Genomic DNA, 12,557 nt, shown 5'->3' with positions numbered 1-12,557 from the left:
TTTTATGGCAACAGTTTGAAAAGTGAACCGACATTTATCCGTCCGACGCAAAATGCCAAAACGAAACTAATAGTCCTTCGGGATTCAAATCCCTTTGGACTAAAAACAAAAAAAAGAGGAAATTCTTTCTGTTGTGCCTCGCGAGAAACACGCGCGTTAGAATAAGAAGATTGCGATGTGCGTGTTCCGTGACCAAAAATCAAAAGAAAATAAGCAGATAAGCAGCATGAAATAAGGAATATCCTTTAATACAAATATTGATTATGCTAATAAATAAATTAATCAATTTCTCCCTGCAGAAAAAATCATGCTAAACTTTTCAGTGTCTTAAACACAGTGAAATAAGCAAAATATTTTATCTCATATTTTCAACAGTCAGCAGTGCAGTATACAAAGCATTGAGTAAAAACTGTTGCTAAAACCACATTTCTAAAAGAATGAAACTATTCAAAATGATGCTATTTCGTCAAAAAAGATAAAATAAAAAAAAAATATGATTCGAGTTTTGAAAACATCCGTTTCGAAGTGCACTGGGTCTTGTCTAGATGCACCTATGTACGAAATTTCGTAGCCCTGGATCTATTAGCTTACGCGCAGCACAAATGAAAGATACACAAACAGACAGACATACTCTTTCTTTTATTATAAATATTATAATATAATTATAATTATTATAGATTATTTAAAATATAAAGCATCTGAAAACTAAGCGTTAAATATACAGTTTATTTTCTTAGATACCCGGTCTGACAAATATGTCCAGGCTTACGCCAAATAAAAGATACTTTTAAAGCATTTAGATATTATGTGAAATAGGATCTAACCAGGTGTTAATTATATTAAATTTTTATTAGCTGCTTTGAGCTATTATACTTACTTTACTTGTTATGGTCATAACTTTTATACCTGCGCTTATGAGAAAGTATTTAACATTTACTTTTAGCATATACTAACGTATCAGAAGTCTGGGGGATAATTCAAAGAATATTAAAGTGTAAAGTATTACTGTCAACAGACAATCTTATGAAACGAACCAGTTTGATATTTTTGTTTATATTTGGTATGTATTCATATAAGGGTTTTAAAAGAATTAATTTAACGAATCATTTATCCTTTAGTGTCTTATCATCGTATATGCACTAATTACCATTCAAAGATGTTCATTGTTAATATTTGAATGCCTTGTCAAGAAAATCAGGACTTTTATTTTCGAGACTAGACGCTAATATTCACGGTTCATTGTGATGAATTTCAAAATTTAAAAAGAAGTACTACGTTTTATTTAGGTCAGTTTACAATTAGCTGTGGTAAATTTAGTATATCGAATTGGCGAATCAAGAAATGTTATGAAAGGTCAGTTTCTCACAATTCATTGCTTACAGATTGTTAATTCTTTATGTGTAAGTCAAAGTTTTGATTATTTATCCGATTAGCATTAGATTGATTATTCTATTCAAATGTTTTCTCTGACAACAATGTAACATAAATGCCTATTTTGTATTGAAAAAGTGTATATTATTGATTTAAAACTAAGCATTTTAATTTTATTGCTTTTTAGGTCAGATATTATTTATTTTTTAGAATAAAATTTCAATATTTAATTAGCCCAAAGAAGCGTTAGATCCAAAGATCTATTAGTCTCAAAACTGGCATTTTCCGTCGTTTCACTCACTGCGTTGATTCACTTTTCAAAATGCTGCCACCAAATATTATCGCCATGTATTATATTTAAAGAAACCAAATAACGAAGAATCTGCTTGAATGTATGTATGTATGTTTCTGGCACTAAGAAAAAACAACGGTACCTAGAGTCCTCCAACCGAACATGAGCACTTGGAAGACCTAACTTTGAATTATTAATTTGCTTTATTATCTATTTCAAATTTTACAAAACTTAAACGAACTTTTGAATAACAAACTCAACGATTTCAAAGCTAACAATGGCAACACTGTACGAAAAAAAAAACCATTTTTATCATCAGCGCTCGAGACTGTTTATCGGAAATTCTAAAGTTACGCTGTTTTTAAACATTTTGTGATAGTGCTGTTGAATTGGATTTTATGTGGTTTAAGTGAGTAGAACATGATGTTTAATAAATAAAAGTAACACACAAAACGAAAAAAAAAAAAAAAAAAAAAATTGAAAGCTTTCAGATTTTTTTTGTTTTGTTTTTGTTCTTTTTTCTTAATAAAATGTGTACATGTAAAATGTTTAAATATGCGAATCAACAGTCGAATTAGTCTTTTTATTCAAACAAACTATATTATTCATGAATGGAATTTATTCAGATTAATTTAATTTATTCTGAATAATTTTGTTCCAGAATTAAATTTGCTCAACTTATTCAAATTAGTCAGTCACTTTAAACATCCACTCTTACACACGCTAGAAATAATTATCCCATAAGGGCGTTAACCCGACTGGGCTATTAGTCTCGAAACGGGATTTTACATCGACCAGTGGTTGCATCACTTTTCAAATTGTTGCCACCAAATATTATTGCCCTGCATTATTTTTAATGAAATTAAATAATGAAGTATCTGTATGTACGTATGCATGTTTTTCGCAATGTAAAAAAACGATAGTAGCTAGAGCCACAAAATTTTGAATAAAGTTGTCTTCCACCGGAACATGTGCACCTGGAAGACGAATTTTGAATTTCGAATTTTATATTACATATTTTGTAAATCTTTAATGAATTTTTGATTAATAAAATCAACAATCTGAAAGCGAGAGCTGGCACCTCTACAAGGAATACAACATTTTTATCTCCAGCGTGCGAGAGTGTATATCCTAAATTTTAAACATATGTTCTTTTAAAATATTTTGTGGTTTTACTGTTGAACTGAATTTTATGTGACTAAGTGCAAAAATATGATATTTATTAAATAAAGTTGAAACCAAAATGTTAAGAATAAAAAGACAAATGTTAGTAGCTATCATACTAAAAAAAAAAAAACTGAACACTGATATGATGAACTGAGAAAATACTGAAAAATGTAGAAAAATGTATGTCAACACATAACGCTGCATCGGAAGTTCTAAATATATGCTAATACGCTGCTTTCAAAATTTTTGTAATTTTTCTATTTAATCGTATATGGCGCATGTGCGAAAAAATGATGTTTAATAAGAAAACTGAAAAACACATAAAGAAATGGATCATCAAGAGTGAGTGCAATAGCAGACTGGTAGATTGCGAGCTCAGAGAGAAAATAAAAGACCTTAGCAAATCCTTTTGGGCGATCGTTACAATTTCAACCGTTTCAGAATTTTTTTTTAGTTTCCGTTTTCGTTTTCTTATTTTCCCTTTAATATTAATACATCCTTTGAATGCCTACTGATCTTTCTCGTAAAGCATTTATTTATTGGAATTAGAAGAAATCTGTGACAATTATTTTTTAATAAATTTTTCACAACACGGAATTTAAACATTGTATATATTTTCCTGTTCTTTTTTGTTATCAAAAGCAGTAATATGTCCTCTACGAATCAATTTATAAGCAGTGAGACTTTATTGCATGAAATGATTAAATCAGAATTCATCATGAAAACGTTATTTTATTTTTATTATATTTTATTTTTATTTTAGATATCACGCTAAATGAAATCAAATATTTTTCCCATGTTTTTGTAAAGTTATTTTGTTAATCTTTTTTAATAATTTCGCAACAAAGAATATTCGTATTCTTAAAACGGAATTTTAATTTAATGTATCAATAAATTCTTAAAGTATAATATCTTTAAAATTAATGGGACTCAGTTACGTTAATATAATCTACCTAAATTTATTTCATTTATGAATTTCCTTTTTGTTACCCTGTGTATGTGTAAGATTTCAGCATGATTCATTTTGTTTTCTATTAAGTTATTTTTATTTATTGCTTACTATGCATACAATCTACTGTCAACTGTGACTAGTTTACACAAAGAAATAATCCAAGGCCTAGATTTTTAGAATTTAGCATTAAAATGTGAATGATATCAGGTGATGACTTATTCAGAAATATCAAACTTATTCAGGTGTCAATGGCTACACGTTTGTTTAAAATTTGTGATACTACACTTTTTTTTTAATATGAATCGTCACTGAAGGTACTACAAGGTATTTTTTCCCTCCTTTCAGAATACCTTCATGGTGTATCGGTAGCACACTTGACGCATATTCGAGAGGTCCAGTTTCGGGTCCCGGCGAGGTAATACACATTTTTCACGTCTCCTGCTTCAAAAAAAAAAAATCCAAATGACTCAACAATGACGCCCAACCTAAAAGGTGGTGAACAAAAATTCGTCACCACCAGGTTCCCTAATCACCAGTTCTCCTTTAAAAGGAGAATCATACGAGGTATGACACACACACAAAAAAAGAGACTGAGCCAATAAATCATTGTACTTTCAGAATCAGTTCTCCGTGACATTATCACCTTCAAAGTAGTCCCCTTCAGCATTCATACACTTCTGCATTCGGTGCTACCTTTGCTGGTAACAGTTCTGGAACGAGGTTTTTGGAAAGCCCTTCAGGAGATTTTCCGTTTTTGCCTGAATCTCTTCAACTGAGGTAAAATGGCTTCCCTTTAAGCAAGATTTAACTTTAGGAAATAAGAAAGTGGCAAGGAGCTAAATCAGGTGAATATGGAGGATGCCCCATCACAGTAATGTTTTTGCAGGTCAGGAACTGCTAGAGATATGGCCGTGTGAGCAGGTGCATTGTCCTGGTGCAACATCCCTCCATCACTCCACACCTGTGGCCTTTCCCTCCAATTTTTTACGAAGTCTTTTTAATACTTCAATGTAGTAGTGTTAAGTCTGTTAGTCTGTAGTGTTAAGTCTGTTAGTCTGTAGTGTTAAGTCTGTTAGTCTGTAGTGTTAAGTCTGACCACTGTGAACCCATTCAATCATTACAGTTCTATTAATGTTGAAGAAGACAGTTAACATTGCCTTGAATTTTGATTTTGAAATGCATGCTTTGTCCCTTTTCCCTAAAAACCGCTTATACCATTCAAGCGCACGTGCACGTGACAAAGTTTCATCTCCATAACCCTCAATTAACATTTGAAATGTTTCCTTGGCTGATTTCCTAAGTTTCACAAGAAACTTGATGTTGATTCGCTGTTCGGTTTTTACATCAGACACTTTTCCGGCAGAATGCAGTTGCACATGTTCACTCAATGACGCAGTACTCCCAAATGGTGAGATCGATTAAGTCGAAACTGGCCGCATGGATAGAGGAGGTGTGTGGGATGACGTCACCAAAATAGTTGTTGCCAACTCCACTCCTTTTTTCATGCTACACACTCAGTCTCTTTGTGTGTGTGTGTGTGTGTGTCACACCTTGTATAAGGTATTTTCTCCTTCCTTTCAGCATGCCTTTGTGGCGTAAGGGTAGGCGCGTATTCGAGAGTCCAGAGTTCAAGGTCACGGCAAACGCATTGCATATTTTTCACGTTTCCAGCTTCATAAAAACGTAATGACTCTACAAAGTAACTTTTTTAACACAAAAATACTTAAGCGATAAACGCTCGCTCTGGGCCCTCATTCAAAGTGTGCTGAAGGCCAGGGCCGATTTCTTTGTATAGAGCGAGCACATTTCATGGTTTCCTTCCTGTGCTTGACGTTCAAAATTATATAAGGCTTGTGACAACTGTTATGTTTTTCCAAAGCAGAAAACGCGGAAATTCAACAGTTCTCATGACAGAACATTGGATCTTGCAGTTGCTAGTTGTATGAGCTAATCATTATACCACAAATCAAAATAGGTGGAATACCCCAAACTGCTTTAGAATACTTCAGCCTAAATTATTCGTAGGAAGAGTTTATGAGACCTAACTTTCAACTGAGAATGGTGAAAATTTAAACCAAATTTTACTTCGAGAGACGCAGCAAAGAGGATTAGATTTTTTTCCGAATGGAAAATGCAAAAAAACCGACCGTTCTCTCACTAAGAATTGAATCATGAACATTAAAATAACTAGTTGGTGAGCTTATTGCTACGCCACATAGACACATATGAGAATATTCTTTCAAGGTGATCAAGATAACTTCTTACAAGCTGATTAAATGTAACAGACAGTGCTGCAAACACTTCTAAATATGCGAAGGAACGTCACTATTCAAAGCAGTTCGAACTAAAGCAATTCGAACGGTAAAATTAGTTGAGTAATAAAGAAAGACGTAGGTCATACTAAATAAATTGTTGGGTTTGATATATGAGATTGCACAGATAAGTATTTCTTTATTTGTTCCTCTATTCTTTGTGTGCCGCAACAGAATTTTCGAAGCCGTTTGAGAACCATAATATTATGCAAAGCAGTCCAGACATTTTTCCTTATTACTGTATTCATTCGCATAGGAAATTAAATTACTTAATTTATACACCGACATTTGCATTAGCAATAAAATTAATAACAGTTATTATTATTATTGATTATGTATATATGCGCATTTGGAAATTAAATTGCACTGCTTGGGCATGCAAGGTTTAAATGCATCATTAATGATAATAATGTTTAATATGATATTCATGTCATTGCAAGCATATCAAACCCTGATGTGTGTGGCTTCTAATTTGAAATACAAACAGCATTATGGTATTAAATTCAGAATTACTAATACATAATTTAGAATATTAGAATTTAGTATTAGTATGCCAGAAAAATTCATAATGCACGTTGTACAAGAATGTTTTTTGGCACTAATGGGGTATTGGATGTCTCTTCGATTGGCGATAAATTTTGTTAAATTTTGGCTATGATAAACTTTGTTTTAACCTAATATGATGTCATCATTCTAATGATTTTTAAGTAAAAATATATCGATGTGTAAATGGACACCGAGTTTTGCAATTCGTTGACTCCTAGTTTTGGTTTTGTGCAACGTTCGTCTTGAAATTGAGCCTTCCTGGTGCCAATCTTGGCGTCAAAAAGGAAACGCAAAGAAAGAAAGAAAATAAATAAATAAATGAATAAAAACTCTGAAAGGTTTCAGATTTTAAATTACGTCCAAAGGGGCGTTTTTTTAACATTGTGTCTGTTACCCTTATTTATTAAATATCACTTTCTTCGCACTTAAACCATAAAATTCAGCTCAAGAGCAATATCGCAAAATAGTTTTAATTTGAGCATATCTTTCGAATTTTCGATACACAATCTCACGCGCTGGAGATAAAAATGTTTTTTTTTTCTGTACAACGTTGCCATTGCTCGGTTTGAAATCCTTGAGTTTGCTAATCAAAAATTCGTTAAAGGTTTACAAAATATAAAATCGATAATCAAACAAATTCCAAATTTCAAATTTGGGCTTCCAGATGTCCATATTTGCAGTAGGATTAAGTCATTCAAAAGCTGATGGCTCTAGGTACCGCTGTTTTATCACAATGCGAGAAGCATACATACATTTATGCAGATTCTTCATTTTTAATTTCTTCAAATATAATACAGGACTTTAACATTTGGTGGCAACAGTTTGAAAAGTGAAACGGACATTTATAGTGAACCAACGCAAAATCGGAAAACGAAAACAATAGTTCTTCAGATACAAAGCCCCTCTGGACTTAAAAAAAAAAAAAAAAAAAAAAAAAAAAAAGAGGAGTACCCAATTTTGAATGTTTACCCCTTTTTTACCCTAGATCACATAGCTGTCTAGGAAACCTTACAGTAACAGACCACGCGCCACGCGATACTATGAAGCAATAATCGCGAAGAATTAACCACATTTGTGACATTAATAATGCTAATTAAAATCATTTTTGGTGTCAGTAAGATTAAAATATCAACTGACAGGTCTCCACTCTGCAATAATTTTTACAAGCTTCATAAATTAGGTTTGACGAAATAGATCAGAAGGGGAACACCCTTGCGGCACCTAATTGTTCTCTGTCAAATTTGGAAAGGTACTTCAACTAATAAAACATTACATATAAGAAGTCGTTATGTTGCCTTTTAGAGGTGAAACCTTTCTCAGAAGAAAAACGGAAGAATTACCAAACATTACGTGGGTAATAATTATATTAAGAACTTTTGACGTATGTCCTCGAATATCTGACTCTCGAAACTGCTATTAAGAACAAAGTGAAAACTAGAGAACTCCTATATTGGCAGCGGATATCATTAAATCAACGTCATATAATTAACGTTCTTCATGTTCTTTGAGCTAACAACCAGATCAAAGCGTTAACCTGAAAGAAATGGTAAAAGAAAACTGACCTCCGAAAAATGAGGAAACGAAACAAAGAAATTACTGAATAGTCATTTATCATTGAATGGAGTAAAATACCAATAGCTCTGTTTTTGTCGTCGAAAACAAGTTTAAGCACACTGTTAGTGAATTATGATGAATCATTTTTTCCAATTTATTCCCGTCTCGCTGAAAACATATTTACAGCAAAACAATAAAGTGCAAGTTTTTATCCAGGCATGCAAATTAAAGAAATTACAAAAGGGTGTTTATTCGTAAATTCAATAGAAAAACTAATTGGTATTTTTCTCTTATGTTACATTGCAAGAAAGCTTATAAGAATATATTTTTACTTACTTTCATATATAGGGAAATTGTTCAGATAAGTAGAAAAAAATTTAAAGAATTGTACGTTAAATCTTGCAGTAATGAAAATGTGCTGATAAAGTAAAATTTTAAAGCAACAGTGAGAGGTTAGGATGATTGAAATTAGTTAAAAAAGATCAGTTATTTCGATTAGTTATTTTTTAATTACAATTCATTGAACTGTTTAATTAACTATTTTCCTAGAAATCTGAAATGCTTTGTAAGAATTTTAATTTACAGATCATTTCCCTTAAATGTTATCTCAAAATATCTCATTGTTACGAGAAACGGAATGTTAAAACTAAATAATCATTCTTCAGTCTTTTATTATAATTATGTTAATATTTAAAATTTTGCATTTAAGTTAATTGTATTTGCAGTGTTTACGCGTTTAATAAAACTGGTGATTTGTTATGCAAGAAAACTGCAGAAAATTCATCAAAGAATTCGAATTTACGACAACAAAATTTATTTCGAGAGCAAATAATTTAACTATCGCATTCATGCGATAGTTAAAGTCACATTTAATTAAAGTCTGATTTGGTCATAAGCAGATAATTTTTGAATTTCGTAATTTATATTTTAAATGTAATAATTTTTATAATTATTCCAAACTGTCACAGATTTTTCTTTTTTGGACGAACTGAGTTAGCATTGTCTTTTTAATATTTTTTTAAGGGAAATTCTCCTGTTTCAATATAATGTATTCTCTCCCTCCTTTTCGCATGTCTTCGTGCTGTAATTGAAAACATACTGTCGCGTTTTTTCTTTTCTGACACCAGTTGTTACGTTATATTCTTCCTACACGCTCGTACGGGGTTCGTAGATTAGGAGTGAATAACGACGATATGATGAAGTATCGAAACACACTTTATTTACCAATATTAATTAGATAGCTTCAAAATCACTTTTACAGTTGTTGAACTGTTATAAACACGCTGACACGTTCAGCGACACAGCCTTCACACTGTCAGGCAATAAAGGTGGACACAGCTTCACTGCAAAGCACCCGAGTACAGCTCCCAACTCAGCTTGGTCGTTCTCGGAACTCCACGTACTCTCGAGACTCTCAACGCGATGCACTCGACGTTACACAAGAGTATAGATCTCGACTCAGCACAGTCTAAGACAAAACTAGACGATGCACTAATTCGCGATACACTAAAAGACTCTCTCGAAGCAGTCGACGACCAACTCGGCGCTAGACTTCGAGACACTCGCTCAATGACTGACTATCAGCTTGCTAGACGATGCACACACACATACTGACTGCGGACCAGCAGGGTTTATATAGCTTTCGGCTTGTGTTCGAGAACATTCTGGGCTAAACCGGTAAGAATTCGTTCCAGAAGGTTCTCCATCCGTCCATAGTATATCGCCAATTTTGTCGCCAATTGGGCGATTTCTCGCCAAATGTGGCAACCCTGCTTTCCCTTGCCATTTTACGGCAATCCTAAAACTGCTTTGCGGGGAAGCCGTCTTATCGCGCCTGTACATTTCGTAACAATACTCGAAGTGTATTAGAGAGGTCCAGAATTCGAGTCATGGTGAGGGCATCGCACGTTTTTCACGTCTGCTGCTTCAAAATAACGTAATGAAATAACGGCACCTGAACTAAAAGGTTGTGATTCCTAGTCTCCCTTTAAAAAAGGGAGAATATAAAGTATTTTCTTCTTCTTTTCCGTACGCCTTCATGGTATAATTGGTAGCATACTCGACGCATATTTGAGAGGTCCAGAGCTTGAGTCCCGAGGATGGCATCGTATATTTTTCCCTTCTTCTGCTTAAAAAAAGAAAAAAAAACCTAATGATTTTACATATAAAAGTTCGTTTAAAAAATTGAAGTATATAATTTATCTTTTACTTACATAATTTTTAGCTCATATGCTTCATGTAAAACATTCACGGTTTCCGTTCTCTTAGTTCAATGAATTGTCACCAGTTTTCAGACAACTCTATGTAATAAATTTAGGCTGAGAATATTTTCTAATATAAATGTAAAAATTTTACTTTGAAAATAAGATCATCGTAGTAATTTTGTATGTTCAAAAATCCTTCATCCGTTATTGCAGCTATCCTCGAGGCTGACGATTGTCAGCTGGTCATATTTATTTTATTTTCCAGAAATCATTTTATAAGATAACAATGAAAGTTCAGAAGAGTCAAGTTTAGATAAAACTGAGATAAATAATTTTAAAATAGTAGTTTTCTGAAAATAATTATTTCCGTAAAAGTCTTAAGAGTTAAACTTCACAAAGACTTTTGTTTCAAGTTTTATTAAATTTTTCTCAAAACAATTCTTTGTTCATTGTGCTTTTGCATACAGGAATCATCTGTATCTTTACCAAAGAGAATTAATATGTGACTATATACTGAAAATCAAAGCTGCTTAGGAAGTATATTCTTGTCATACCTGTAAAATGAATACGAATTTCGATTTCCAAATGCTCTATTGAATTTTCTTCATAAGACAATATTAAAGTTTATCGTATATATAGAGATATATATCAGAAAAGATCGTCTCATTCGCCCTCTGAACTTTCAGTACACAGCAGACTTCTCTTAAAGGCGTAATATATACTCTCAGTATATAGTACGTCTCTGAAACTCAACCTTCCACACACACACGTAAAGGTATATTATAATCTGTTTCTTTAAAAAAGGGCACTTCAAGGCCTTTGTCAGCCCTCTTCATCTGCGACCGTGACGCGTGTCGTCATCACGGTGCACCACTTCTTTCCTCGACCTCATATAAGACTGAATTCAAGACAGTCTTCATTCGCGTGCTTCTAAGGAAGCGGAACACGCTAAACGGGAATGGAGTGAGGGAAAAATTAAGCGACATAAATCGTCCATTGCAGTAGTCGTTTCCATGTTTTCGGTACAAACCGAGCAGAGGAAAATGGTCCTAAGTTCATATTATAAAATAATGCAATATTTCCTCAACCTCATACCATCAAAGGCGATAATTTACAATATGTACCAATTTATAAACCCAAAGGGGAAATTTTCTAAGAAAGGTTATAAATTTTGTTTTGTCACTTTGAGCTGGTTCACGATAAACGGCTTCTCACTTTTCAAATTGTTGCCAACAAACATTTGAGCCCTGCATTATATTTAAATAAATTAAACACTGAAGAATCTCCATAAATGAATGTATTTTTTCTCACACTGTGAAAAAACGACAGTAATTAGAGACATCAAATTTTGAATAACATAGTCCTCTACTCGAATATAGGTATCTGAAAGACCAAATTTGGTATTTGTTTTATTATCGATTTCATATTTTGTAAAACTTTAACGAATTTTTAATTAACACTGTGCTTTTGCATACAGGAATCATTGATTTGAAAGCGAGCAATGGCAACACTGTACGGAAAAAAAAAAAAAAAAAAAACTTGTTTTATCTCCATTGCGCGAGACTGTGTATCGGAGATTCTAAAGATATGCTCTTTATAAATATTTTATCATATTGCTGTTGAATTGAATTTTTTAGTTGAAGTGCGAAGAGTATTATATTTAAAAAATAAAGGTATAAACGTTAAAAGAAACGCCCCTTTGGGCATAATGTAAAATCTGAAAACTTTCAGACTTTTTGAAACGCATATTTATTATATATTTTATTTAAAATGTATTATTTATTTGTTTTAACGTTTCTAACTGTTTATTTGATATTATTTATAATTATCATCTTACGAACATCGTTAAGAGATATGCTTAGCAAACTTAATATTTTACGAACAAATTAATTGTACAAACGAGTCGTTCGGTACATAGCTTGTTTGTAAGGTGTGGAGAAATTGGTGTCCGCCGATAACATCGCGGCAAAAACATCGTGGACGAAAACGTCGCGGAGAAAACAACGCAAGACGAAAACGTCGTGCTACATAACATCGTGGGAGAAAACATCGCAAAGAGAAAACATCGCAGTTCTAAAACATCGTGGTACAAAACATCGTCGTAGAAAATAAAGCGGTTCAAAAACATCGCAGTTTAAAAACATCGTCGTCGAAAATAT

The 12,557-nt window shown here is 32.8% G+C and overlaps 1 long non-coding RNA gene across 1 annotated transcript in view; it reads left to right on the top strand.

Annotated features, from left to right (window-relative positions):
* LOC146999070 (uncharacterized) overlaps positions 1 to 12,557 on the top strand; it is a 370,098-nt gene that overhangs the window by 12,406 nt on the left and 345,135 nt on the right. The window lies entirely within an intron of this gene.

The sequence above is a fragment of the Stegodyphus dumicola genome, chromosome 1, assembly GCF_044657685.1.
Source record: "Stegodyphus dumicola isolate Sdum_Otavi_A_Nest chromosome 1, ASM4465768v1".
Lineage (NCBI taxonomy): Eukaryota > Metazoa > Arthropoda > Arachnida > Araneae > Eresidae > Stegodyphus > Stegodyphus dumicola.
This window is presented reverse-complemented; position numbering and strand designations above follow the sequence as displayed.